We start from the raw sequence: 27,611 nt of genomic DNA on the forward strand, positions 1-27,611 counted from the left end.
CTTAATCTGCTTACAATACACAGAGAAAGAACTGTGCAATCAAGAATACAACCCAAGAATACAATTTCTCCTGGATATTTTACTTAATTACACCAAATGTGCTGAATGCAGATGAAGATTTCATGAAAGATTTAACGTCTTTTCTGTCAAATTTTGATATCTGGATAGAACTACAAGAAGCGTCAGGAAAATCATGACATAGAATCATAGAATAGTTAGGGCTGGAAAGGACCTTAAGATTATCTAGTTCCAACCCCCCTGCCATGGGCAGGGACACCTCACACTAAGCCATGTCACCCAAGGCTTCATCCAACCTGGCCTTGGGCACCGTCAGGGATGGAGCATTCACAGCCTCCTTAGGCAACTGTCATGGGTTCAGCAGTAGCTCATGCTCTGCCAGTGAGGAGGGAGAGATAGGGCGCCTGGTCTGGGCTAGTCGGGGAGGTATTCCATACCACAGCACGTCCTGCTTGGGGAGGGGACTGGAAGCTAGCCGGGAGGGAAGGAGTTAACACGCCGGGCTGAGCTCGGGAAGGGAAGGGGAAGCTCGGGCTGGGGGTTCCGGCTGCTGGCCTCGTGGCGGCGGGTGGTATCGTATTCTCTCTCTCTGTTTGTCTCCTCTAACTTTGATTTGTTATTGGTACCGGTAGTTTACTTCTGTTATACCTTGATTGCTGGACTGATTTTACCTCGATCCGTGGGAGTTGTATCCCTCCGGCTCTCCTTCCCATCCCTCCGGGAGTGGGAAGGAGGGGGGGGGGAAGGGGAACAGAGGGGGAACTGTGCAGATTTAGTTTAAACCGTTTTTATCTCAATCCGTGGGGGCTACATTCTTTAGATTCTTCTTCCTAACTCTCCGGGAGTAGGGAGACTTGATTTAAACCTCAACAGCAACCAATTCCAGTACCTCACCACCCTCACAGTAAAGAATTTCTTCCATATATTTAATCTAAACCTCTGCTGTTCAAGTTTCAACCCATTACCCCTTGTCCTGTCATTACAGTCCCTAATGAAGAGTCCCTTCACCAGCATCCCTGTAGGCCCCATCAGATACTGGAAAACTGCTATGAGTCTCCACACAGCCTTCTCTTCTCCAGGCTGAACAGCCCCAACTTTCTCAGCCTGTCTTCATATGGGAGGTGCTCCAGTCCCCTGACCATCCTTGTGGCCCTCCTCTGGACTTGTTCTAACAGTTCCATGTCCTTTTTATGTTGAGGGCACCAGAACTGCACACTAAGAATCTAATATGTACCCTAATATACTATTATGTACCAGATTCAGATGGTAAAAAATTACATGAAAATCATTGTGCAGCAAGAAAATCATGACATAGCTGTCACCACAGGAATATGGTGGGACAATTTGCTTGATTGGACTGCTGCAGCAGATGGCTACAGGCTCTTCAGAAATGATAAGCAAAGAAAGAGAGGTGGTGGGTTGCACTGTATATCAGGGAGTGTATTGACTGCCTTGAACTCAGTGTTGTGAGAAGGTTGAACATTTGTGAGTGAAGATAACGGGAAGGCCAACAAAGCAGATGTCCTGGTAGAAGTCTGTTCTAGACTACCCAACCTGGATGAAGCTACAGGTGGTGAGGCACTGGAATGGGTTGCCCAGGGAGGCTGTGAATGCTCCATCCCTGCAGGTGTTCAAGACTGGGTTGAACAGAGCTAGGGTGATATGGTTTAGTGTGAGGTGTCCCTGCCCATGGCAGGGGGGTTGGAACTAGATGATCTTAAGGTCCTTTCCAACCTCAACTGTTCTGTGATTCTGTGATTCTATGAAGTGTTCTCCAAACAACTGGGAGAAGTTCATATGTCTGCTGGGAGTACAACACAGCAGAGAAGAAACAATCCAGCAGGTTCTTGGAGGGTGTGGAAAATAACTTCCTAACCCAGCTGTTGAGTGAGACACCTGGCTAGGTATCCAGCATCTGCCTATACTTTTAGTGACAGAAATTTTGCCTCAGTATTTTTAGAAACTGGGCTGTGTCTAAACTGTTGAGTAAATAGAGAATGTTGTAGAAATATCATCTTGAAAATTATTGTACATCTTTTTGCATGCACAGGTTTGTTAAGCCCAACTGGATACTTTCAAACTCTATTATTTTAAGAGTCAGTATTCATGTGCTATATGGAAAAATCACAAATAATCAATAAAGGAAATAGAAAAGAGGTCAGAAAAGGACTCACCTGATTAGCAAAGAAGAGCTGGTTGAGAAAAAATATTTCCTTTATTTTTTCTGAGGCAAGTCTTACGTGTTTTAAAAAGTCATTGGTTCAGCTAAATAGCATTGAAATGTAAGATAAATGGTATAAAAATCGGTACATATTGTTCACAGCTTGACATTCAAGACTGAATCAACAGCTAATTGCACCAACATCTGACAGGGAGGGCAATACTGCACTTTGTGAGTAAGACGTTTCCCAGGGCTAGATAGTAAAGGTAGGAGGCTAACTACTGGGATTAACAGGTTTTTGTCTCAATAACAAAGGAATAGGGAATAACAAGGTGATTTTGGAGCAACCACTGGGAACATTCTGTGTTTCCTGATCTTTTTCCTTCCCCTGCCTTTACTCACTTCAACAAATCTTGAAGATGGGCCTTTTCATCTCAGTCTGCATTGGAAAAGCAGCATGGAACACTGAAAAGACAATGGCTTTTGCTGCATCCCTTCATGTTTAGGGAAATATCTATTTAGAATTTTTTTTTCTTTTTGAGAAAAAAAGTTTAAATCAAAATCAGCATTGGTTTCTCTTCCTGATTTGAATAAAGTGCAAATTTGAATAACCTTCAGCTATTTTAACTGTTATTTTAAGCCTTCTTATCTTCCATAGCTAATAAACCCATTTCAAGGAAAGAGATGTACAATTAAACTTAGACTGTAATTACACTGCCCCAGGAGGAAAATCTGCCTGCTGCATGTAGAGTGTGTTAATATCATTATCAACCTAGAAGAAAGGATTTAATAGATTTCTAGACAGTGGCTGTATGAATGCTAGGACATTGCTGATTTCAGCAGGAGGAGCTGTAAAGCAAGGCAGAAAATGATAGTTAAAATTTCAAATTGAGAGAATCAGAGAAGCAATGAATAAATCAGGTTGGGGAAGATAAAGAAGGTGAGGAAATTAGAATGGATATATTGGGCAACTTTTTTAAATTGTATTGTTAAAGAACTTAAACCTGGTTATGATCACAGCATGATGTATCAAAAATGGCTTTAACAAAGTCTGTGTTATACTACACAGTTTTGAAATTGTCTAGGGCAAAACTATGTCCTAAGCACTGTATCTTCTAGGACTACAAAAAGAAAAACAAAACAAAAAAAAAAAACCAGCAAAATCTGTGTTTTGATTTATCATGTAGTTAGTGATGGTCAGTTATTATTCAGTTGCAAGCACTATTGCAAGGAATATTATTTATCACTCAAGATATAGTGAGCTGATTCACTTTTCTTTTGTCTATTTACATTTAGAAAGCCAAGGGAGTTTTGAACAATTGTTTTATATAGACTTATTACACATTCTTCAGAGCTGCCACAATACTTACCCTCAAAGAATGTGTGTATAAAGTCACTTTATAGGGAAGGAGACAAAGTGAGAATATGAGATAGATTTCCAATCCCTTTCTATTAAAAACGTAAGCATTTCTTTCACAAGTATCTGCCAGTTCAATGGAACAGTAGCATAATACACCATCAAGTGCAATCAATGGTATTTGCTGACATGAACATTTAAATTATGCATTACAGAAATGTAGTCACATTTGGAGGATCTTTATACTTGTAGCCTCAATTTATAATTATTTCAACATCTATGATTTCCATATGTCATAGCTTGATCAATTGAAGGGCACAGGAAGTCCTTATGTGTACATTACAATGACACAGTATCTGCAATAAAAGTGCAGCACCCAGGAATCTTTCTCATTGTACTTGCAACACAATTTAGTCTGTGATATTAGAAGTGATGCTATGGTACCTAGTGATAATAGTAGGCCTGGCCACAATTTCCTTGCAAGGACTAACCAAATACAATGGCCAAGAAATAAAACTATAAGATGTCTGGAAGTGTCAATAGACTTCAAAACAGCTGTGCCTGCACTGAAATGATTTTCTCATTACCACAGACCTTTTGCTTTCCACAAAGGGACACTGAAATCAGCAATGTTTTCCACAGCCACACAGACAATGTGTCCTTCCATCTCAACACTATTCAATTCCCAGTTGCCAAACTGGCATCCTGTGTAACACAAATGAGCTTTGACTATGTAATTCGCAGATCCTTCTGTAACAAAGAGGAATATTAATATTGCTCAGCAGTACAACCTGTATGTTTAACATTAAAAGGGATTCAGGAGATGTAATCTGCCACTCAAATCAGATTTCACTAGGGCTGTGCAGGGCTCCAGAGCATAAACATGAGTTTGCCAATTTGAATTTGAGTTGGCAGCAGCACAGCAGCGACAGAAAGCAGACTGACAGCAAAAGTCAGGTGTGATGAGTAGATCTAGAAGGTGTCAGTTCAGCAGTGCTATTTAGCAATATCACCTGTAAATGGGACAAGATGAGGTGGACTGAAGACAATCTGTAGGAGACAGAGGAAGGAGAATGAATCTCAGAACTCTAATGTAAACGGAAAGTAGAAGCTGAAAAGAAGTGCTGCTTTCATAACAAGAATAGAAAGGAAGCTAGCAGAGTATACAACACTGGACTAGGTAAAAGAGGAGGAACTGACATTATAGTATTTCAGAGAAAGATTAAGGTTATGAGGCCTGAGAAATATTCCCAACATTGTACTGCTATCTTCATGTACACTAACACAATCTCGTAGGGAAAAAAAAAATGAAGCATGTTTAAAAGAAAATTGAAAAATCACAATGGCATATATATTTTACAATTGTTCAAATAAATTACTATTTTTTTACAACAATAAAAAACCAAACAATTTGTCTTTTCATGGCAAAACAATTTGTCTTTTCATGGCCCTTGACATGGGCCAGCACATTGTACAGCAGATCCCTGATAATATATGACATTTTACTAGTAACACTTAGCATGTGTAACCACATAACTCATTAACAGAATTAATGTAAATTTCATTGTCTCACACTGGAAATAGGGTTCTGCATTGCCTTTCCAGGTGAGTGCTGCAAGAGAAATTGCATTTCCTCAAGCTTTCTTTTACCAGTCAGTGGAACTTGAAATTTTTTGTCCAAACTGAGATTTTCCACAAAAGAAGTCATATCCCAGACACTATATGTGAGCCCTTTAATTGGGGTGTTCTCCCAGAAGACAGAGGATGTGGACTGAGACCCACCTCTGAAAAAGGAGGCATTAAAATTATCTCCCCTGCATTCTGGGCAAATGTGCTATCTACCAAATTATTGTGGAAGACTAAGACCACCTTTGGGAACGGAGATGCTGAAAGCAAGACTTTTGAAAGAAATCACCCAATAGAGAAACACAACTTGTGAATCCTTAGTGAAGATTTTGTATAGTCTTTATTAAGGTGCACAACCTCAGGGAAGAGAAGAATCGATGATACATCCACATAGTCTGTGTTTTTCGTCTCCCTCTAAACGAAGCAGAAGTTAAAATGATGCAACCCTGTACACTAATGTACAAAGCCCTTTTCAGTCCACCATAAGACATCTAAGGGTTTTTTTTTGTTTCATTTTAAATTATAATGTAACAGCAACAAAAGAATCTAATTAAACAAAACACAAAGTGAATTCTGGTTTATATTTTAAACTGGTTCTTCAGAGTGTCAACAATTCCTGTGATTTCAAATAATCTATTAGATCTAGGACATCTTTCTTCCTAACTTTTACCTAAAAATGTTGGACCAGAACTAATTAACAAAAAAGGGGCAGCAAGATGTTTCTTATTTCAAGCATACCCACAAGCATTTTTTCTTATTTATTTCATTATAAACACTGATGAAAGTTAACAGTTTCAGGTGCTTTGATAATCTTTTCTTAGAACTATTAACAAGGAAAAAAGTACGAAAACACGCTGAAAGGAACATGAAACAGTCCACTAAGGATTGTTAGCCAGGGTTGTGGGTTGAGGTTTTTTTCCTCTGAAAAAATTATTGCTTTGCCCTTGTCTTAGAGCTTTTACCTTCTGTCCTTTCAGTTCACTGATATCTTGATACAGAAAACCTATAGCAGGAGCTAAAAATAAAATGTATGGTTATTTATTTGAATCAGGTGAACTACAGGGGAAAAAAAATGCATATTGCATTCAGAGAATATTTGATGGAAAGCAATGCCAAATTTTAAATCAGTTCTATTTGCCAGTAACAAAAATAGCATGTCATGTACTTAACCCAGTGATTTATTTCTTTACCAGTCACAGAAAAATATCATGCCTATTATTTTTAGCTAAAGATATGTTAATAAATATCACATTCTGAAAGGATAAGATAAAATAAAATACAGTGCTGTATATAAATATCAAGTAATGACTAAGTTTTAACAGGCTTTGTTAAGCCTTGAAATGCTCATAAAACAGGAAAAATAAGAGTAATATAAAGAAATAGTTACAAAGAGTAATATAAGGCATAGTAATATAAGGCATAATATATGTCAGAAAGAGTAATATAAGGCATCAAATGTGCTGTGGCAGCTATGGAAGAGCATTCACATGTAGTTGTAGCAGAATTTTAGGACAGAGTTCAAATACAAGCCAAGCTCTATCCCAAACTCATGTTTTCCTGGCAGACAAAAAGCAACATTATATAAGAAAGATGAGCTGGAACATAAGCCATCACATAAACAGAATAATGACCCAGGCTCAGAGAGAAGCAATCTAAGTTCAAATTTCATTAACACCCAAAGAAAGGTGATAGAAAAAAAACACATCACAGGAAATTTAATGGTACTGTTTGCTTAGCAATGTGCTAGTCATCATTATGAAAGGATTCAGAGCATACCTCTTGGGAAATGTCCATATTGCCACAGATATAACATAAATTTGGAGATATTAAAGTTCACCCCACCTTCCAAACCTGATCTTGAGAGATTTATTAAATTTTATTCTGGAGAAGATGACCTTAAGAGACACTTTAATTAAAAACACACTTGCAGGAAAGCACATACGCAGAAAGAAGGGCACAATCTAAGAATCTGGGTGTACAGCTGCAAATAATATTTTCTTCCTGTCATGACCACACAGAAAGAATGAAGGCTGCTTCTGGTTTGACCATGACTGACATGTTTGTGGTTATGTATAGAGAGTAAATATCTTACTTATTCTCCTTTTCTGCTCTTCTTCCATCCTCCAACATCTCCCTCTAAACTTCTTGCCTCTAACTGTAGGTTACCTGCAAATTCTTTGTACACTGTAATTCCTTGGAGGGGGGAACCAACAGAAATAAGCAATGTGAGGGAAAAAGGAATGGCATTAAACTGGCACGTAACAAATCACCTTCAAATTCCCCAACTCAGCCTGCAAGTAAAGCAAAGGCCTATCTCTGTTTCTTCTCCTGCTGTCTTCCATCACATTGTGCTCCATCCCTCTGGTTTTATCACTTTCACATCCTGTCTTAGTTTGTTTCTTCTCGCCAGGTTTTAGGGTAGCACAAGCTCCAGCTCCCCAAACTAAACAGACTCCTAGCCTTCCTTCTTGAAAAAATTGCTCCAAATAGCTGTTCTCCTGGTGAGTAATACATTTTCTCTGTAACCTGCCACTGATTTTCACCTAAACACACAGAAAGTTGCTGACATCTCCTGCATCTTTTGAAGCAATTTTGTCTTTTAGTCCAGCAACTTCACAGAGTAAATGTTTCTATTCATATTTTATTACTAATCTCCTTATACTTAAAGTATGAATTATCTGGAAGTTTTTCATTGTCTACAGGTAGGAGTATTTGCCAGTAAAACAAAAATGCATTTTTGAAATGGTTAGTTAGCAGGCAAATTTTAAATTTCTAGATGTAGAGCTTGCGTTTGCTTTGCCTTATGCAGTAGCCACTGAACAGCACTGAACAGCACTGACTGTAAAGCACTGTGCCTTAGACTGTCCAGAGAAATTTCTCCACTCATTTTTTAGATCTTTCTCAAGTGGAAGAAAATAACTCAACTGGCATTAACGTTTCAGGTAAAACAACAAGTACATGGAAACACTATGTGTGTGCTCACATATATGTATATGTACATACATACATACACACTTATATGCGTATGAGGTATCCAGGTGTGCTAACTGTTCAGTTGTTACTTTTTAAATGCATAAACGCAGCAGAGGCAGTAGTAGTTAAGTCTGGGTTTGAGAGTTAGCATGAAAATCCAGTCAGCTGGTTCTGTAGTTACAGACAATGCTTACTCCATTTTAAAAACTACTTTCAAGAACTGTTTGAGAAAGAGTTAAGGGTTTCCATCTTAAGCAAATTGGATTGATGGCACATCATTTTCAAACAATTTTACTTTGATATCACTTTGATTTAAAAAAAAATAAGAAGAAATTTCAGCATACAGATTTTTTTCACAATCCTTTAATAAAGTTATTATGAAATACACTAAAAATGTTTTAAAATATTCTAATATAAATTAAAACTGATAAACTCAAAAAAGAAACATTGTAAATTGTCAGAACATTTCAAATTACTTTGAAAAAATGTTTTAAAACATCATCTTCGTGGCATAATCCAAGAAAAAGTCTTCCATGTCTTTTCCCTTTGCAAAAGAACTTATCTTCCCTAACAAAGCTACCCACGTCATGCCATTCACTGGGGTATCACTTCCACAGGACAAAGGAAAAGAAAACAAACAAAAATAATTTCTAAAATGCATCAAATTCCAAACCTCAGGATATGTAGACTGATGTAGTACCTTGGGTGCCTTAGTGCTATCGCCTCAGTAGTGCTAAAGCCCCATTGTAACTCTGAAGCCTCTTTCCTCAGCTGTTGTAGCAGTCTCTTCTCAGTGCCTCTGTGGCACTGGTCTTCTCTTGTGCTCCCATGTTGCTCTTGTGCTTCCGCTCCCATAATCTTGAACCTGCAAACTCCTGGTGATCTTGCTGTGGCAATTCTTGTGGGAAGCAAACACCACTGGTGGGATGTTGCCCTTCTTTCCTCTGCTTTTCTTTTCCTCCTGTTTTCTGGTTTTTGCTTATATGAGAGGAAGCCGAACACAGTACAAAATAAGGTAGCTAACCATTGAAATGCCTTGGAATATTATCCAATAACACAGGCATATAGGAACTTAATGGATAAAAAGGATGCCGTGTTTGCACCTGGTTAGCATACAACAGTCATTGCTAACAGCTTCATAAACAAGTCGTTGAGGGTTTGAGCAAGTCCCAGTGCAAAGCATCATGCTTGGAGGAAAGCATGGCAAAAAAATCATCATCACCTTCATCCTTTCCATCTACTGTACTGGAGAGTCCCCGGAGGCTGACCACTAGGAAGAGTTTTACCTTTCCCTTTTCTCTTTCTTCTTTGTTTTTATCCTACTCCAGAACTATCTTTCTCTGTTCTAACATATACCATTAGCTACAGAACCCACTATGAAATCTCTCATGTGAACCTGCCTCAATATCTTTTATATAACGATAATATTGACAAAAAAGATAGTATAGTTTTTATTTGGTTGGGACATTTTATTTTGAGGATTTTTTTTATCAGCCTAATCTGAAATAAGACAGTAATAATGGCAATGTGCCATTGTTTTATCTCTGCACATAAGCAGAATATCAACTCAGGTAAGAAATTTCCTTTAGCTGCCCCCTGCCACCTGCTAGCTGCTGTGACAATAATTTTGATATGGTTTTGGTTTTCTTATGATAAAAAAAAAAAAGCTGAGCCTACCCTAAGGTACAAACCTGCCTTTGAAGCAGTAATTCATGCTGGAGCCCATCCATACATGCATACAAACACACACACATATACTCTCCAGTACACTAGTGATTGCTGTTTTAAACGGAAGAGATAATAACAAAATCAGTTCTCTTTTCCCTAACAGCATCTACTTTATATAGCATTAAACAATATTTACTGATGAATTAACTTACCAGAAATTTTGATTTCAGGGTTGAGGTGAGCAGGTCTTTGTTTGCTCTCTAGCATTGTCAACTTGCAGATGTCACTGTTGTAACATATGCTACATGTGCATCATGTAGGAAGCCAAAAAATCCCCTGTTAACAGAAATCATGACACTTTGCAACTGCTGAATTGATCTGATGCACTAGTAATATAATGAGTTTTGGACTTCTTTTTAGTGCCAGATATTTTTCTAAACCATCTAAGTTAAACCCATGACATGAGAAAAATTAAGATGCCAGTCAAGACAGCAGGAAGCAGACATGGCTTACCACTGTATTCAGCATAGACATACTGATTATCCTGCCATCTTTGTTTGATTTTGCTGTCACTTTATAGTCTGCTATTGATACCCTGATATGCTCCAACTTTCAGAAACATCTGTAGACCTTTACACCACGTGTTGGGTGTAAATAAAAGACTCATGGCTGTAACAGCTATTTACTCATTATTTATTCTTATTACATCAGAGAGGTAGAGGAACTCATGTAGAAGTTAGGCTTATGGTCACTTCTTAAAACAGAAAAAAGAAAGAAGCTATATGCAATCTTGACAGGAAAGCCAATGACTTAAAACCTTTTGTTTTCTGTGGTTCAGTTTCAATTAATTATTCCAGTTTGGCTAGATCAGAATTAGAGATGTGCCCCTTCAAGTACCAAGCTTTCAAAAGAGGATTCAATTCTTACCATAAAATGTTCATGACCAATGGTGCCTCTTTATTCTCTTTACATTTTCTTGAATTTATTTCCTTACTTTGCTTTTACATTAGCTTTACTGCTTTTGCACCTCAACCTCCATCACCTTAGATTTTAAATCCGTTTAAAGAATTTTGTAATGTCTTGTATGGATTCCTGAAGAAAAACTGATGTGAGTTTTGATGCCATCTACTTGTTAGAATAAAAAAATATGTTAAATAATAAAGTATGAGTAGACAAATGACAGAAAAATGTTAAAAAGGTTAATACAGAGAGTTTCTAGGAAAGCATGGAGATCTGATAATGGCAGATGCCTTTTCATAATAGGAAGTCATTATTTCCATCATTACTATAATTTCTAACATTTGTATCTGTTTCAAGTTGTTTCTCAAGGACTTTGTTTACATATATATGTAAGCTGCAAAGAAATTTTATTCCTTCCTCAAAACATCATAACCTAGAAACAAACATTCACATATTTGCTGATTTAACTGGTTGCAATTTCAGTCTCGTTTAGTGCTTCTTACCCAGTCCACATTTATAGTATTCCTCATTAAGCATTGATCAATGCAACGAACTGTGCAGCAATGCACTAAATTCTTCAGCAGGTCATGCAATAATTAATTTTGTATTTAAATTACAAAACAGAAAGAAATATTCCTGGTAGCTGAATAAGCAACATTCATAAAACATTTGTAATCCACATGCATTTTCACAGACTTCACAATGATGACTGACACCATGCAAGTAACAAAAACTCAAACCTGCAAGAAAGCAGGATGACAGTGAATGACAGGTTTATTTTGCCATAACTTAGCTTGCTTAATGCTGACCTTTTCCATATAAGCAAATTCTGAGCAGGCAGAAGCTTAAACACTGATAGTAAATTTACACTGTTCATTTCAAACATCTATTTTGATGATTGTTTTCATCTCTGTGGCCATTTATTTTCTTATACATTTAATTCAGAATGTCAAACTAACCTTTAAATTTTGTAAATATTGAAAAATTAAGCACATTGGTATTTAATACAGATACCAAATACATTAATAAATCTGTCTAATGATGAAGTTACTCCAGAGACTAGCAAAGCTTCTCTTGAACCACAACTGTCTTTGCTTTTTCTTTCTAAATGATAAGGGGTTTATCGGTTTATCATTAAATTAGAATTTAGAATTTAAACTTCCTTGTATAAATACCATGCTCACATTTACTACTATTACAAATACTACTGAAACCAATATTGAACCAACCTACTATGTACTCATTTTTGAGTGCTCAGAAAATGGTTATATTTGCAGACTGAAGAGCAGAGTATTAATAAGGAAGATACAAATGAATAGATATATGAAAAATTAAGAAAGTTATATTCTTTCAACTTTTCTTCCTCTTATAATACTGTGGGGTTTTGTCATGAGCAAAAAATCATGGATTAAATACAATGCATAAGGCTGTAAGTGATTCCATTCTTCTTTTCTGGCAAACCCCCAGATTTTTTCCTTTTAAGTGAAAGATTCCCCTATAACTATTGCAGGTTTTGTATCTGATCCTGTGCATCTGAATGGCCTGCTTCTTTGTCTGGAAAAACATAGCCTCTGGATCTTAGGCATAATTTATTTTATTTTAATGCAGCAGTGAAGCTAAACAGGCAGCAGTGTCACCAGGTATGAGCAGTGCCCTTTTTCATTAGAATGAAGTGTAGTAGAAAAGTTGAGCCACCATAAAAATCAGACATAAAATACAATCACAGGGTACCACTAATTTTTGTTATGTTAAGGTTTGTGATTTTATGTACTGCTTACTCATTGTTCCTAGTATTTTTTTAAGTACACCAAACTAACTCAATCAGGAATAGTTCCAACTTACTCATAAAACATACATAAAAATTTATTAAGAAATTAATGGGGATACCTATGTGTAACATCTTCAAGATTCACTAGGATGATTAGATGTTAAAAAACCATTAAAGTGAAAAGTGTAGCATTAGTCCATATGTCTACAAACTGAAGAAAATTTTAATAGTCATTAATTGAGTAGCGAAATTTGTTTCCCCACCATTTATTCCCATGCTAGCTAAAACATATATGATTGGCAAAGGTTGATATTCCTTGTGTTTAACAGTACTCAAAATCCTAAAGTTAAGCCTTAAGAGTATTCCAAATAAAATAAAACCCTTAGGCCAGTGTTGTGGTTTAACCCCAGCCACCAACTAAGCACCACGCACACCCCAAAACTTGGGATGTAAGCTTGCTCACATCCCACCCTCTGATTCAACAACGGAGAGAATTAGAAATGTAAAAGTCAGAAAATCTGTGGGGTGAGATAAAGATATTTTAACAGGTAAAGCAAAACAAGGAATTCAGTCACCACTTCCCAGGTGTTCAGCCTTCTCTTGGAAAGCAGGGCGCCATTGCACTTAATGGTTAATTGGGAAGACAAACAACATCATTCCAAATTTCCTCCCCTCCACCCCTTCCTTCTTCACACAGCTTTTATTGCTGAGTGTGGCACCATACGGTATGGAATATCCCTTTGGCCAGTTGAAGTCAGCTGTCCTGGCTGTGTCCTCTCCCAGTTTCTTATGCACCCCGGCCTCCTCACTGGTGAGGCGGGCTGAGAAGCACAAAAGGCCACGACTCTGTAAGCGCTGCTCAGCAGTAATGAAAACATCCCTGAATAATCAACACTGTTTTCAGTACAAATAAAGACCACAGCCTCACTAGGTACTATGAAGAAAATTAACTCTACCCCAGTCTTAACTACCACAACCAGGAACAGATTTTACCTCTGTGTTTCTAAAAGAGCTCACCAGCCCCTAGTTGGGTATTACTGCTATGCACAACCCTAATGGAGAAATAATCGTGTGAGAGGTCTAACATTCTTTTCAGAAAAATCTGACTAAAGTCAAAATACTTTCACCAGGATTTAATGAATTCTAACAGATTTCATATGATCCTCTCCTTCAAAGGACCTTCAGAACAGTGACCTCTGGCATGTAGAACCATTCTGTACTCTTAAAAGAGATTTAAGCCTTAAGAAGTTAGATAGTGTAAAACTGAACTGAGAATGAATCAAGGTAAGTGTTTTAATCAACATGAGTAATGAAGCTCTAAGCAACATGGGCCCAGTTTTGACAGTCGTTATGCTAAGCTGGGCTAACAAGAACAAGCTACACTGCAAAAAGCACTGGAAATAAAATTTATCAGAGCATTACACAAGTGGTGATTATTTAATAAAAGCATTAGAAAAACTTGCTTAACTGCAGATAGGTGTTTCTATTTCTGTTCATTACACAAAGAAAAAGTTAGTTTAAATAGGTGAAAAAATAATAAAACAAACTTCACACCATGACAGTGTTTCTCTGGTACCGTACATACATTCACACAGAAGTACCTATTGGCAGATACAAACATCTCTAAAATGTAGGTAGTTGAGAAAGAATTTTTCTCAAAAATGAGCCAACTGTTAGTCATTTGCAATGCATTTATGTATTTTTTTAAGCACAGAAAGTTATCCACAAAGAGCAAAGTCATTTCCAAAGAGAACATCAGTCTACCATGTAAGAAAGTTACTTTCTGAAGCTTCTACTATAAATGAGGGAGCTAGGTTTTGGTTTTTTGTTGAATGGTGGGTTTTGGTTTCTTTTCTTTTTTTTTTGTAAGATTTGAACGTGTCCGTATCAAGCAGCATATAAATATGACATGGACACGACTTACCACAATGAGCAGCTTTGTTCCTTATGTCAGTGCTGCTTCCATTTCTCTCAAGCATTTGTCCTGAAGATTTCATTCAATTAAAAGCTTGTATCAAAACAGTATCAGGTTCACCAGATGTTGAAATATGAGGGATCAAAGAGGAAAATGTGATCAGATCTTAAATTCTTTACAAAACCCCACACCCTAAAGCAATCAAAAACTGGTATTTCAGAAAACCTCATATTCTTATGAGTAAGGAGTGAATGCCTGACAGGTGCATGGCACATACCGTATATTTACAGCTTCACTTCAGCTTGAAACATACAGTAAATAATTAGTAATTCTGGGCCAATCCTTTAGAGAATTTAAGCATGGTCTAATTAACCCACGAGCTGTTAACAGCAGTAGGCACTATAAAGTTTCAGCACATCCATAAAACACTGAATGAAAAGCCAGTACTTCAGTATATAATTTTATTGTAGTACGTCATTTTGTAGTTTAGTATTTTCTTATTCTTGTACTTTTTGTTGATTATTCTATTTATCGTTTTATTTTCATTTTAACTCTTCCACCAAATATTCCACTATTTCAAAAAACTCACATCCACAGAAAAAGGGGAAGAAAGTGATAATATGAAACCCAATCAGGGTGCTGACATGCTGACAAGCAGATACCCTTCAACCCTTTCATCTTTATCTATATGCAGGTTCTCAGCTACTTCATTATTAAAAGCTATACACTATAACTTTAGGGGCTTTTCTACTACAGATAATACTTGAGAACACTCCTAAAAAGCAGCAAATAAGAAATAAACAAATAACATCTTAGTCACTCATCAAATCTCAGTCCACATACTGAAATTAATGACTGGTATGGCCCTCTGATAACTTTTGCAAAGCCCTTTCTATACCTAAACATAAAATCCTCTGTGTCATGGGTTGAGCAGTGGCAGTCATTTTTTCTCCTTCTTGTAGCTGGTGCAGTGCTGTGTTTTGACTTCTGAGCTGGGAACAGTTGCTTGATAGCGAGCATGTTTTACTGCTTGGGTGTTTTTTGTTCAAGGCCTTTGTTCTGAGCTCATGCTCTGCCAGAGAGGAGGGGAGGCCGGGAGGAAGGAGAGACAGGACACCTGACCCAGGCTAGCCAATGAGGTATTCCATACCATAGCACATCATGCCCAGGATGCAACTGGGAGAGGGAGCTGGCAGGGTGGAGCTCTGGGGGGAAATGGAGGAGGTAGCACGCGGTGCTTGGCCGGGCAGGGTGGAGTGAGTTATGGGTCGGTGGCTGGTGGGATGTTGTATTCTTTTCGCTTGTTATTGGCTTTATCATTATTATTCGTAGTAGTAATGGCAGTAGTGATTTGTGTTGTGCCTTAGCAATTAAACCGTTCTTGTCTCAATCCGTGGGGGCTACATTCTTTGGATTCTCCTTCCTAACTCTCCGGGAGTTGGGGGAGCAAGGGGGGGAGTGAGTGAGCGTATTGTGCGGATTTGGTTTTAAACCACGACACTCTGGGAAACACCATTCTGTTTATCACTTCACTTGTAGGAAATATGTTGTTTATTAAATGTTAATATAATTTTGCGTAATATTATTTGCAGTTCCCTCATCTCTCTATTAGACTGTTTTATTGATAAAGCTTCAAATAGGAACTACCTTTAAGCATTTGATAAAATTCTATTCACACAGGAATTTTGCCAAAAATGTCATGCAATAAGATCACTCCATTTTTAAAATTCTAATTAAAGACATCAGAAAGAAATGACCTGAGGGTAGGAAGAGCAGTTAATAGATGTTGCTTGTCAGAAGTTGTGAAATGTGTTTTGCCAAAGGGATTAAACATATCCATTGAATCCATCATGTCATATAAACATTCATTATTTGCCAGTTCAACCTATGAGAAGGAGAAATATTTCTCCATTTTTCATAGTTACAAAGCTGCTATTCCTATAGCAACATAAGATCAGAAGCCCATCTAAATTAGGAGAGGCCATTTCTATGTACCCCTTAAAGCCCATAAATTAGTTTCCTCTTTGCTAAACTTCAGCCTTCCTAGGATATTTTTTTGTTAGCCCAGCAAGGAAAACAGGATGAAGAGCTCTTCTTGGTGGTGAGTTGCTGTACTCACCTGCTGCATGTGCCTGACATAATATGCTAGGAGCCTGGAAGATGACTTGTTTCCCTGACCAATGAAGGCATTAAATCTCTTGGTATTCATGACATATCTGGTATTCATGACATTGTTGCCCTTCAGACTGAAGACAATATGTAAAAAGTGGGCTTGCTATGACATTTTTAAACAAAAGAAGTATTCAAGGGTTGCTTCCAGAAAAAAAAAACCTTTCACATCTGTATATGCTAAACCCAGTTTGCTCCTCCCTTGAAGTCCTGAGTCACTTACAATCAAGAATAAGCTTAGGATAAGATATAAATAATTGTATTGTCATACTGGCTGCTCCTCTTCATCTGTCAGGGGTTTGGGTTCATTGTGAAGTGTTTTCCTCTGCACACATTGAAGGCTAGATTCTGGGTAGACCTCTAGGAAACAGAGCCCTGACTGCTTTCCATCCTTATATAGTTGCTGTCAGCACCAGTTTCCCCATTTGACTCTAAGAGTGTTTAGTTGTTGTCTATCACAGTGGAACTGCACTTAGAAATGGCAGGATGGTGAGCCCCTCAGAAAATAGCTTGGTGGAATGAAGCAGGAGGACCCATAGAGGACCTCATGGGGCTCCTGTGAGCAGTGACATATGACAATGGCAGAGACCAAGCTCACATACCAATTTTGGGTAGTGAATCACCACTGAGCACTGTGTGTTTCATGACTCCTGAGGTTGTCAAGACAATTCTGGACAAATATGATCTCATTTAAAGCTAAAGCAGAAACGGAAATTCTGCAAGATGGAAACACTAAAGTTATAATAATTCAAATATTTAAATAATAATCTGAGTCTCATGAGTAACCTTCATGTTTAATTTTATGTATCATGTGGAGACTAAGTATATTACTGTGTATCAATCTTTCTTTGAGATTTATTAATACTTTTGCAATGCCCAGTGGACAATGATAAATCATTGCAATTAAGATTGGGCTAAATTAATCTTACAGCTTCATTTTATATCTGTTCTATCTCACTTTTTTTGATGATCAGGTTTTAAATTCGGGGTGATGGCAGCGAATAGGTAATGTCACAGCACAGCTAGAAATCTTGCATAATTACATATTGCTTTTAATGTCATTTGCAAGGTGTGAATTCACTATGCCTGCTCCTTATGGAATCAGTCTCTCCTGCTGGCTGATTCATCCCAAAAGCTACCTGCAGGCATAGCAGAGACTCCTGAAACTTCAGGACAGTAATTTACAGCTGATCTCTAGGAATCACCAGCATACTAAGGAATGCTAACCAATAGCCAGTAATTTGGGGACTGCTGATCATCCATACTGGCCATGTGTCACTCCTGAATGTTTCTAGTCTCTTCCAGGGACTGGATTCATGCAGTCTAGAGTGGAAACCAACACTGAGGCTTTGCAGGCAGTAGCAAGGGTAACTTCAGTCTATAGCTGATTAAAGGGTATCACGGCAGACTTACCTGCCCAAAGACCTGACTAAAAATCTTTTAATTGGCAGCTTTTATATTGAAATGTGCATTTTCTTACAGGTTTGAGACTCAAGCATGTGCATATTAAAACCAGATCTATGTATGCATCCCTCTTCAAAGGTGTCACTGATGCTTGACAGACTGTCCCAGAATTTCATGAAAGTCTATTTATCTCTTTACACACAAATAGTTTTTCTATGGACTACAGAAAGCCACTAATAGTTTATTAGCCATGATCTATCTGTTTATCAGATCCCGGTACAGTTTGACAAATATAAAAATTAGGCATTGTCTTTTTCAAGCCCCATTATACCTTTTATTTTTAGTTAAATCCCTGTTTCTTATTTGTTTGTAGGTTTGTAGGCTATTGAAAAAAACACACCTACAAAGAAGGCAAGCTTGGTTTTGTTTTGCCTATTGTTCTAACATATATGCAAAAGTTCTCCAGGTTTGCAAAAGCTGGCATTGGCAGGTCATCTCCTGACAGAGCTCTCAAGACAGCATGTGTCACCTGAGAATAAAAGTCAAAAAACAACCTCTGCCCTTTTCCTATATTGCATCTGTTTTTCCTATTCATTTATTTTTGCATTGCATCTTAATAATTCCAAGCAGTAAATGCATAACAGCAAAGAATATATATCATTGAGAGTTACAAGCTAGTATTCCCAACATTACAATTGAAAAACTAGTCCTAAGAATAATACATTACATATTTGGTACACATTATTTGTGAACCATTTTCTTTGAAATACACCATGCTTGGTTTGTGTATAACACCTGCTGGTTGATATATAATACTCCCAATCTAGAAAGAGTTTTACAAACCAAATTGTATGAAACATAAAATAAAAATAAAAAAATAAGAAATCAAGCAAATAGGTCTTGCTTGAGGTCTATTACCACCAAACCCTTCCTAACACTCTCTCCAAACCTCTCCTCAGTGAACTTCAGTGAACTTTCAATGCATATGAAGTTAAAATCTTGCACACCTACCACTGATGTGGACGTTGCACATCCACAAAGCAATAAGACCAATAAATGAGTTTTAGAAAAAGCTGACAACATATATCCTGAAAAAAGCAGGTATAAAATGGACATAAAGTTACATGAAAAAATGTGTGTGGGGTTTCAGATTCTGAATTTTTAAACAGCTGTATGGCTAATGCAAAAAATCAAAGTCCATTATGCACAGAAGCAACAGCACACAGTCCAGAACAAAGTGGTGTGGATGGGTAAAATTGATGAGGAGTTGTACATATGTTATAGTCTTTTGAAAACAGAATATGATAAATGAGTAATAATATGCTAAATAATACATGGGCCAGCATATGGCTTAGTGATTTTTTAGATACCAGTGTATGTGTGTTTATGTATGTGTATACATATGCATATCTGCTGCTGTTTTAGTTTGCTCATGTAGGCAATAGTACCTTCAGGCTTATTAGTAGAGGGTTAAGTGCTTTTGACTTCCTAGATGTCATGAATTGATATTTAATAAATGCCAAGAAATCTCACCAGATGTCAAGTGTGCTTGGTTGACTTTGCATTGGCTCTTTAACACATAACCCCTATTCTGTGGTAACTCTAACACATAACCCCTATTCTGTGGTAACTCTATCGTTGTCTAAGCAACACATCATCTATTTTTGATAAATTAAGAGAACAGTTGTAAAACGTCAGAAAGGAGTGACAAGTCTAGCCCACTCTGGTACTAAGCACTGCGTTACTACTTTACTGAAAAAATGGTCTACTGACTGAGAAAGCTTGAATTCTTGATAAAATCAGCTGGCTACTTAAAGAAAAAAATGAAGTGTGTCATGCCAGCAAAAGCCTCCAAAATATGTAATTTGGCTTACAGCTGTCTGTGCAAACACAACAAACATTAATACTTAAGAGTTCATCAACTCATGTGGTTATGTCATATAATTATAAACATTTAGAAGAGTTAACAAGAGTTCATTTTTTCAAAGCCAGGAAATAATTGTTTGTTTGGGGTTTTTATTATTGTACCTCCTAACAATAATGAAAAAACAAATCTAGTAAATATTAGGCAACATTTTAGTATATCGTAGGCTTTGATTTGGTTTATTCTCTTATGAATCTAAAAAAATATACAAAGCCTAAAAAATTTAGAAAGAGATGGAATAAACCAGTCTATTTTATTTGTTATTGAGCAAGAAGCCATTTTCACTTGCATCTTAGCTGGAAAAAGGGAAATGTTTGCTTCGAATACTCTTAGGAAATTTCAGCTCATTCAAGGAAAATACATTTATATTTTTTTAATTATGTGAGCATTAAAAATGCTGCTTTACCAGGTTGTTTTTTTTTTAAAAAATAACATGTGACATGCTTCAGAACTGCTTGCTCTGCTTATTTGAAGGAAAAAAAAAGTATATTTTTATTTCATGTATTTACAAGAATACACAAACACAGGAGGTGTATTCTGTGACTGTTTCCTCCCTCATTTCTCAAGTTGCCTCGGTTACATCTGGCATGCTAGGATGCTTTTTTTGGTTGCTATTTTTGTAACAGTAGAGAGGGGATTCCTGATAACCAGCCTTGGACTGGAACTTGCAATGAAAAGGGCTTGGAATTTTTCCATGTCCTCTCTGAAGATTTTCTCAATGTGCTCTTGTATTGAAGTTCGTATTCAAAGTCTGGTGTAGCAGTTTCCATTCTGGCCACTTTCATAAGTCAGATATTAAACCCAGTCAAATATTTGAGATAGAATCACTTAAAAATAGATGTGAGTTTCCACATTTAGAACTTTGTCAGCAGTCGTGATCCATACTTTTATATCTAACCATTGGGACAACTCTTCTTTCTTGGGTCTGGTTCCTTCAAGGGAATACACTAATCTCTTACATCTCTTCTGCACAGTTTAACGATACCTTTATTTCCTCATTTATACTTATGACCTGATTTATTTATATGAGTGCAACATTGTGTTCATGGAGTCCCCTGAAGTGCTTTGCATATTTTAGGATCTTACACTTTTGAGCATCTAACTTAAAATAACTTTTTTGCTTGCTTGTTGCTTCATCATTTACAGGAGGATGCTCTGTGTTGAGCTGAGGCAAAACAGTAAGATCATACCCACCCCAAGGTGAAATTCATTCCACAGAAGCAGGAAACAAGAAAGAGAAAAAGACCTGGAAAATCTCCTCTTGCGGTCTGTGGACACTATTATGACAAGGAGTCATAATCTACGGTAAGGTATCCCTGCCCATGGCAGGGGCATTAGAACTTGATGATTTTAAGGTCTTTTCCAACCCTAACCATTCTATGATTCTATGATACTCTGAGTGCAAACAGAAGGCAATCTATGAATGTCATGTTATCATGCTTATTATTCTTCATTATCAATGAGAATGATATTAACCTCTCCCATCAGCAGGGTTAAATCTTACCACCTATACACCTGTACCACTGCAAGTTGTAATAACTTTTCTCTTATTCCCACTTCAGATAGGCATTTTTCATTAAATTTTAAATTCTGTTTGATTCTACCAGTAAAATTAAAATTTAAGGAGCTATATGAATTAAAATTTATATAGCACTTCTGATACATTTTAAAACTATACAATCAATGAATAACAAATCAAGAAATATTATTTTATGCCAATGCAAAATTTAACCAACCATATAGAAGTAATTTTAAAATGAGTGTTGCTTTCTTTAGTTTGCTTAAAGAAACACTGTACTGTTTTCCTTCTACCTTTCCTAGTGAAAATTAAGTATATCCCCCAACAGAAGCTATAGGAACTAGGTGACCTTGTTCCATGATTAACAATCCCATGCAAGAATTTTTTTCCCCAGCAGACTTCTATTCCACAGAATAAAAAGTCCTTGTTTAAGCTCATCTGAAGTACTTACATATGGTATAGAAAGAGAGTGGGACTTCAAAGGAAACCCTTTCTCAACTTCCCCAGGTTTGGATAACTAAGGAAAACAAAGGGATGGCATACGATTAATAGATTACAAGAAAAGATATAATAGATACCTAATGATTTTGTAATGGCATATCCTGATTTATTGTGAGAATCTTAATTGCATGAGTTGATAAAATTTGAAATTCAGAGGAATGATAGTAGAAGCTACTTTTCAAAATTCATCTGCAATCCTTGCACTTGCTCCTGTAGAGTTTTGTTTCTAACTTTTCTACAGCTCCTGCCCATGTTGGTCATAGTAATTTATTCTTTATGTTTCAGCATTACATGTGGCCTTTAGTTAATAATCTTGGGTATTTTCCTCCACCAAGTGAACCTAGACCCCCAGATCTTCTATACGGGAGAACTGAGAAGAGGAATTTTCTCCCACATGGAGCAACTTGAGCTACAAGAGGAATAAGGTCACATGCATATTTTGTCCTTGCACCCGAAACTTTCTGTTTTCCATGGAGAGGATCTAAGTGAATCAGTATTTCCTTTTCACTCTCCCTTTACAGATAATTGTCTTCTCTCAAGGTCAAAAGTGATGTGACATTCCCCAGGCAAGTTTCCATTTATCCTTTAGGAGAAATTCTGTGACAGTGTGGACTGAAGTAGCTTTGTGGCTAATGGTGCTACAATGAGAATGGACTCGGCAGTGTCAGTATGGATGCAGAATAGATGTAACCGAAGGCAGCAGGCTGTCATGAGGCAGCAGACAGAGATGCCTTTCTTACTATGTTGATGGTAAGCTGACAATGAATGGATATGGACACAAGCTGTCAAGACGGGTGCAAATAGGGTACTCATTAAATAAAGTAATGGTGATACTTATAGCACCCTGCAGTGAGTCATCATATAGATAAATGACCAGATATGGGAGCTGACAGATGGTGAATGGTGCTCATATAATTGAAAAGAACATTTGAAGCCTGCTGAGAATGTTCCAGCAGCAATTTTATTATTTCATTCAGTTTTGAGAAACAAATGAATGATTGGAGTTTTTCATAAATTTCACATTTGCTTTCACATTTTTCACATGAATATTATAGATGTCACTGTGTGTAATTTGCAGTTGTTACTTCTTTCTAAAATAATTTTCATATTCTGTAAAGGGAACTATGAAATGCATTTTTTTGAAATTTCATCACTGCGCTCTGTAAAAGTATAAATCTTTGCAATGATCATAGTTCTAAACATAACATCAAAATAAATTAAAACAAATTTAAATTAATGCTGCAATTCTCCAAAGATAATTCATTGTCTGTTTCCCCAAAACGTTCTGTCAACCACTTAAAAAATAAAGCCAACAGAGCTAGAGCATTTACTAATCAACAAAAGAAATTATACTATCCATTTTGCTCAGGGCAGTTGAACAAATCAATATCGCTTTATCAGAGATGCTTGGATCTAACTGCATTCTAGATTAAATGTATTGTAAATATTAAAATGCTTGCTTAAATAAACTCTTTAAATTATACTTCAGCTTTTTCCCTAGGAAATTATTTATACAATTACAGTATGCAAGCAAAAATGCATAATACAGAATTTGAAGGGCTTTGATGTGAACAAAGAAATAGAAAATTGGTCCTAATATTCAAGGCTGATGAAGGAATTTTCTAAAGAAACCATCAATATGCTTGGAATATATGAGCAAAGAAAGAGAACCTAGCATTCAGCTTGTAATGGAGGGCTTATGCAAGGATAACACAGTAATGAGGGTCATAACAACTTACAGAGTTGTTTTTCCTTGAGCAATCTGCACTTTTTTGTAATGATCACGTCTCATTTTTCATGGATCTTCAGTCGATGCAGACCTTATCTATGTGCCAAGAGTCTTTCTATTGCTTTACATGATTTTTGGAACTACTGTGTTTATTTTCTTTTTCATTCAGCAGGAAAAATGTCCTTAGAATGTTTCGGAACAGCACTCTTCCTCTTCTCAATTCATTCATTTACATAACTGTTTTTCTCATTTATAGCATAGAATGCTCAAAACCTACAGGTGGGTTTTGCAAGACTGATTTAGAAACCATCTGACTTTAACATGTTTCAAGTTTTAGATAACTTTCATATGCTCTTTTTACAGCTGAGTATCTGTCCATTTTTCTCTAGTGAGAGGTGAATTTTCTATCTCCAGATTTACTTAGTTACCATGTCTGCTTGTGATTGCTGCATAAATCTTACAGGTCAGACTTCACTAAGGATGGAATAACTACAGAATCAGAAACACTGCTTTATAGATTCATAGACTGGTTAGGGTTGGAAAGGACCTAAAGAACATCTAGTTCCAGCCCCAATCATCCAACCCCAATATACAATTTTCCAAAACAATTGAGTTCAGAGTATCATCAGCTGAGGGTCAGGCCCTGGCAAAGGAGGTTAGGACTTTCCTCCTTGTGAGAAAGAGAAAAAGCAGAAATTAAAAACCCTAAACAATCTTTTATTACTATTATTATTAAACCACCAAAAAGCGACACTTTAGACAGTATAATACAGTAGGAAAGCACATTTAAATACAATTGGTAATTTGTGTGGTGGTGATTTGATCAGACTGAGCAGAGTGCAACAATAAACAAGAATAGAAGCCTAAACACAAAAACCTTTATATAGGACAGATTGTGTTTCTAGCACAGGCGGTATCTGATTTAAAGTTCTATACCTTGTCAAGCAGTAAAATATGATTCAATTGAATTACACTGTTGGAAAATGGGTATAAAAAATGAACAATGAAGTAATGTATTAGCAGGCATCTAGTAAAGAAATAAACATCCACATATGTGGCCAGAGAGTATTCACACATTTCTGTCCATGCATCTGAGAAGCAGAATGTACAGAAATGCATAGGGATACAGTTCTGCTCATGAGAGAAACCCAGTCACCATCAGATAAGCAAGTGCACTGAAGGAGTTACATGAAATAGAGTTACTGATATTTGAGGTGTCTGATTATTTCCCTCAGTCACATTGTGCCAATTTCTTCTTTGTAATGGAATGACAATTGTTTTAGGAATGAATAAAAAACAACAATTAAAAATAATGGTTGTATAAAAAAGACACAAAATCTCTAGTAGTCTATATAAATAACAGTACAAAAGATACTTTTTCCTCCAGTTAGCAGTCATCTTTACAAAGCTTTACAAAACAGGAAGCTTGTGGATTTCTCTCTAGCTTTATGCTAAAGGGATTTTGTTCCCTCTCAGCTGGATATAAACTGACACCATTTCACAATGGTTGCCCATTTTTCTGCCACAAAAGCACAAGAAAGATTGACGGGATCTGTAGTGGTCTGCAAATACAAGATATGTCCATATGTCTACAGTGCATGTCTACATTTTTTCCTAATGCACTTGTAGCATGGACTTTAAAGTTAACATTAAGAATGTGCCAACTCTCTTGCTATAATTTTGATATGAACTATTTTAACACAAATACTAAAACTAAGGCTGTCCTGAAGCACACCTATGCAAAGCTTACTTTCTTCCATTTATTTTCTTTTCCTGAAAGCATAATCTTCTATTTCTGTGCAGTTACAATTAAACTGATACTGTGAAAATAATTTTACAGTAAAACAGAGAAGAAATTGTTCAGAAGAGGTCATATGTTCAGAAGAAACACTTTGTTTTCATGAGAAAATCTTTATGCTTCTTTAGTAAATAAGGTTTTAAAATACAGTAGTAATTGAAAACATCACTGAGATGCTAGCATTTGTACTAAAAGTAATAAAGGTCAAAGAAGAGACATGGACAGAATGTGACAAATCAGCATAACTTTCACATGTTTTGTTAGGCTTCCCGAAGGAGGATTAGCAGCCTTGTAACTAACTGATAATGAGTCCTGCTATGTTTTTTGTGAGTTACTGTTTAAATAATGTCTTTTTTCCTTAAACTACCATGTGAAATTTTTACTTCAGCTTTAAAGAGATTTTTCAGAATTAAAATCTTTCTTTCTCATTCAACATTGCATTTTATGAGCTTTGCATCAGCATGGATCTTCACAGATTATGTAGTTGATGGTAGAAGTCACCAGCAGCAAGACTTTCCAATCTGTTTAAAAAATACTTAAAAAAAAAGTTAATTTCCTTTCAAAGAACAAAACACAGCATGTCTTCCAAAAGTTGATGGTGTTACTGGTTTTTAAGTTCTAACTTATAACTGTCGAGATACAGTAAAAAGACATTCCTTTGCACACAGCCAGAAGCATTAGAAAACCTGCCAATCGTTTATGGTATCCTTATGTATTGCAGCAGTATTGGCTTTTGTTTGTTGCTTGGTTGGTTAGGTTTTTTCCTTTACAAAAGGAAAACCATATGGGAGGGGGTGTCTTTTATCTCACTGATTTTTTAGCATAAATGATACTTGTAAATTATGCAACTTTAGCTTTTTTTTTTTCTCTTGATTGACATGTGTTGTTTAAACTGTAACTGCTAGATACCTATAACACATAATTTACTGGGTGCATTTAAACACTTATAAAATTGTTCTAAATTTTTAAAATGAGGGGCAGCTGAATGTTATGGGCTTTATCAGAATGCTCTGCATTTTCTCAGAATACTTTATATCTATCTCACTTTCAATGGCATGTTTCCCTGGTAGGCCAGTAACACCCCACCTGAACAGTCAAGTTGGCCAGACACCCCTCATAATTATGTAGCTGTCATGTGTGCCAAAAAAACCTAGTCAAACTTTAACTATGTACTTTGAAGGCATATAAGGGCATAATATATAGGTATATATGGACACTTGGAGTACTGGGTGCAGTTCTGGTGTCCTCAACATAAAAAGGACATGGAACTGTTAGAACAAGTCCAGAGGAGGGCCATGAGGATGGTCAGGGGACTGGAGCACCTTTCATATGAAGACAGGCTGAGAAAGTTGGGGCTGTTTAGCCTGGAGAAGGCTGCGTGGAGACCTCATAGCAGCCTTCCAGTATCCAGAAGGGGGCCTATAGGGATGCTGGGGAGGGACTATTCATTAGGGACTGTAGTGATAAGACAAGGGTGACAGGTTCAAACTTAAACAGCAGAGGTTTAGATTGGATATAATGAAGAAATTCTTTACTGTGAGGGTGGTGAGGTACTGGAATGGGTGGTCCAAGGAAGCTGTGAATACTCCATTGCTGGTGGTCTTCAAGGCCAGGTTGGATGAAGCTTTGGGTGATATGGTTTAGTATGAGGTGTCCCTGCCCATGGCAGGGGGGTTGGAACTAGATGATCTTAAGGTCCTTTCCAACCCTAACTATTCTATGATTCTATGATTCTAAAGAAAAGCATTGTCCCCTCTGACAGGACAATGTATTCTCTACAGATTCGTGGTGAACAACTATTTATAGTTGATAATTAATGGACATGCAGTAATTAATGAACATTTTGTGATTTGACAATATCTGTCCAAATTGTTATAAATAACTGTGTAAGTTGGGCAGAAAAATCTCGGTGTTTCTTTTCTTGAAAACAATAAAAGGAAAGAGTGATTTGGTGAGATCATGGATTATTTCCTACTACTCTATTAGCAGTGCTTGAGAAGAACAGCAAATGAAAACCAATGCTACACACAATGATGCAAATAAATGCACCTGGCTGGTGGATGACAAATGCAGATAAATGTGGACTAATGAGTTTGGGTCAAAGAAAGAGACTGTGTATAG

At 36.8% G+C, this 27,611-nt stretch overlaps 1 long non-coding RNA gene across 1 annotated transcript in view; it reads left to right on the forward strand.

Moving 5' to 3' along the window:
* Positions 1-558: 558 nt before the first annotated feature.
* Positions 559-27,611, forward strand: part of LOC115945916 (uncharacterized) — a 39,207-nt gene continuing 12,154 nt past the window's right edge. The window contains exons 1-4 of the long non-coding RNA XR_004080104.2: positions 559-589; positions 21,090-21,248; positions 22,249-22,388; positions 22,485-22,713. This is a non-coding gene — a long non-coding RNA (uncharacterized lncRNA). The remainder of the gene's footprint in view (positions 590-21,089; positions 21,249-22,248; positions 22,389-22,484; positions 22,714-27,611) is intronic.

The sequence above is a fragment of the Melopsittacus undulatus genome, chromosome 7 (assembly GCF_012275295.1).
Source record: "Melopsittacus undulatus isolate bMelUnd1 chromosome 7, bMelUnd1.mat.Z, whole genome shotgun sequence".
In the NCBI taxonomy this organism is placed as follows: domain Eukaryota; kingdom Metazoa; phylum Chordata; class Aves; order Psittaciformes; family Psittaculidae; genus Melopsittacus; species Melopsittacus undulatus.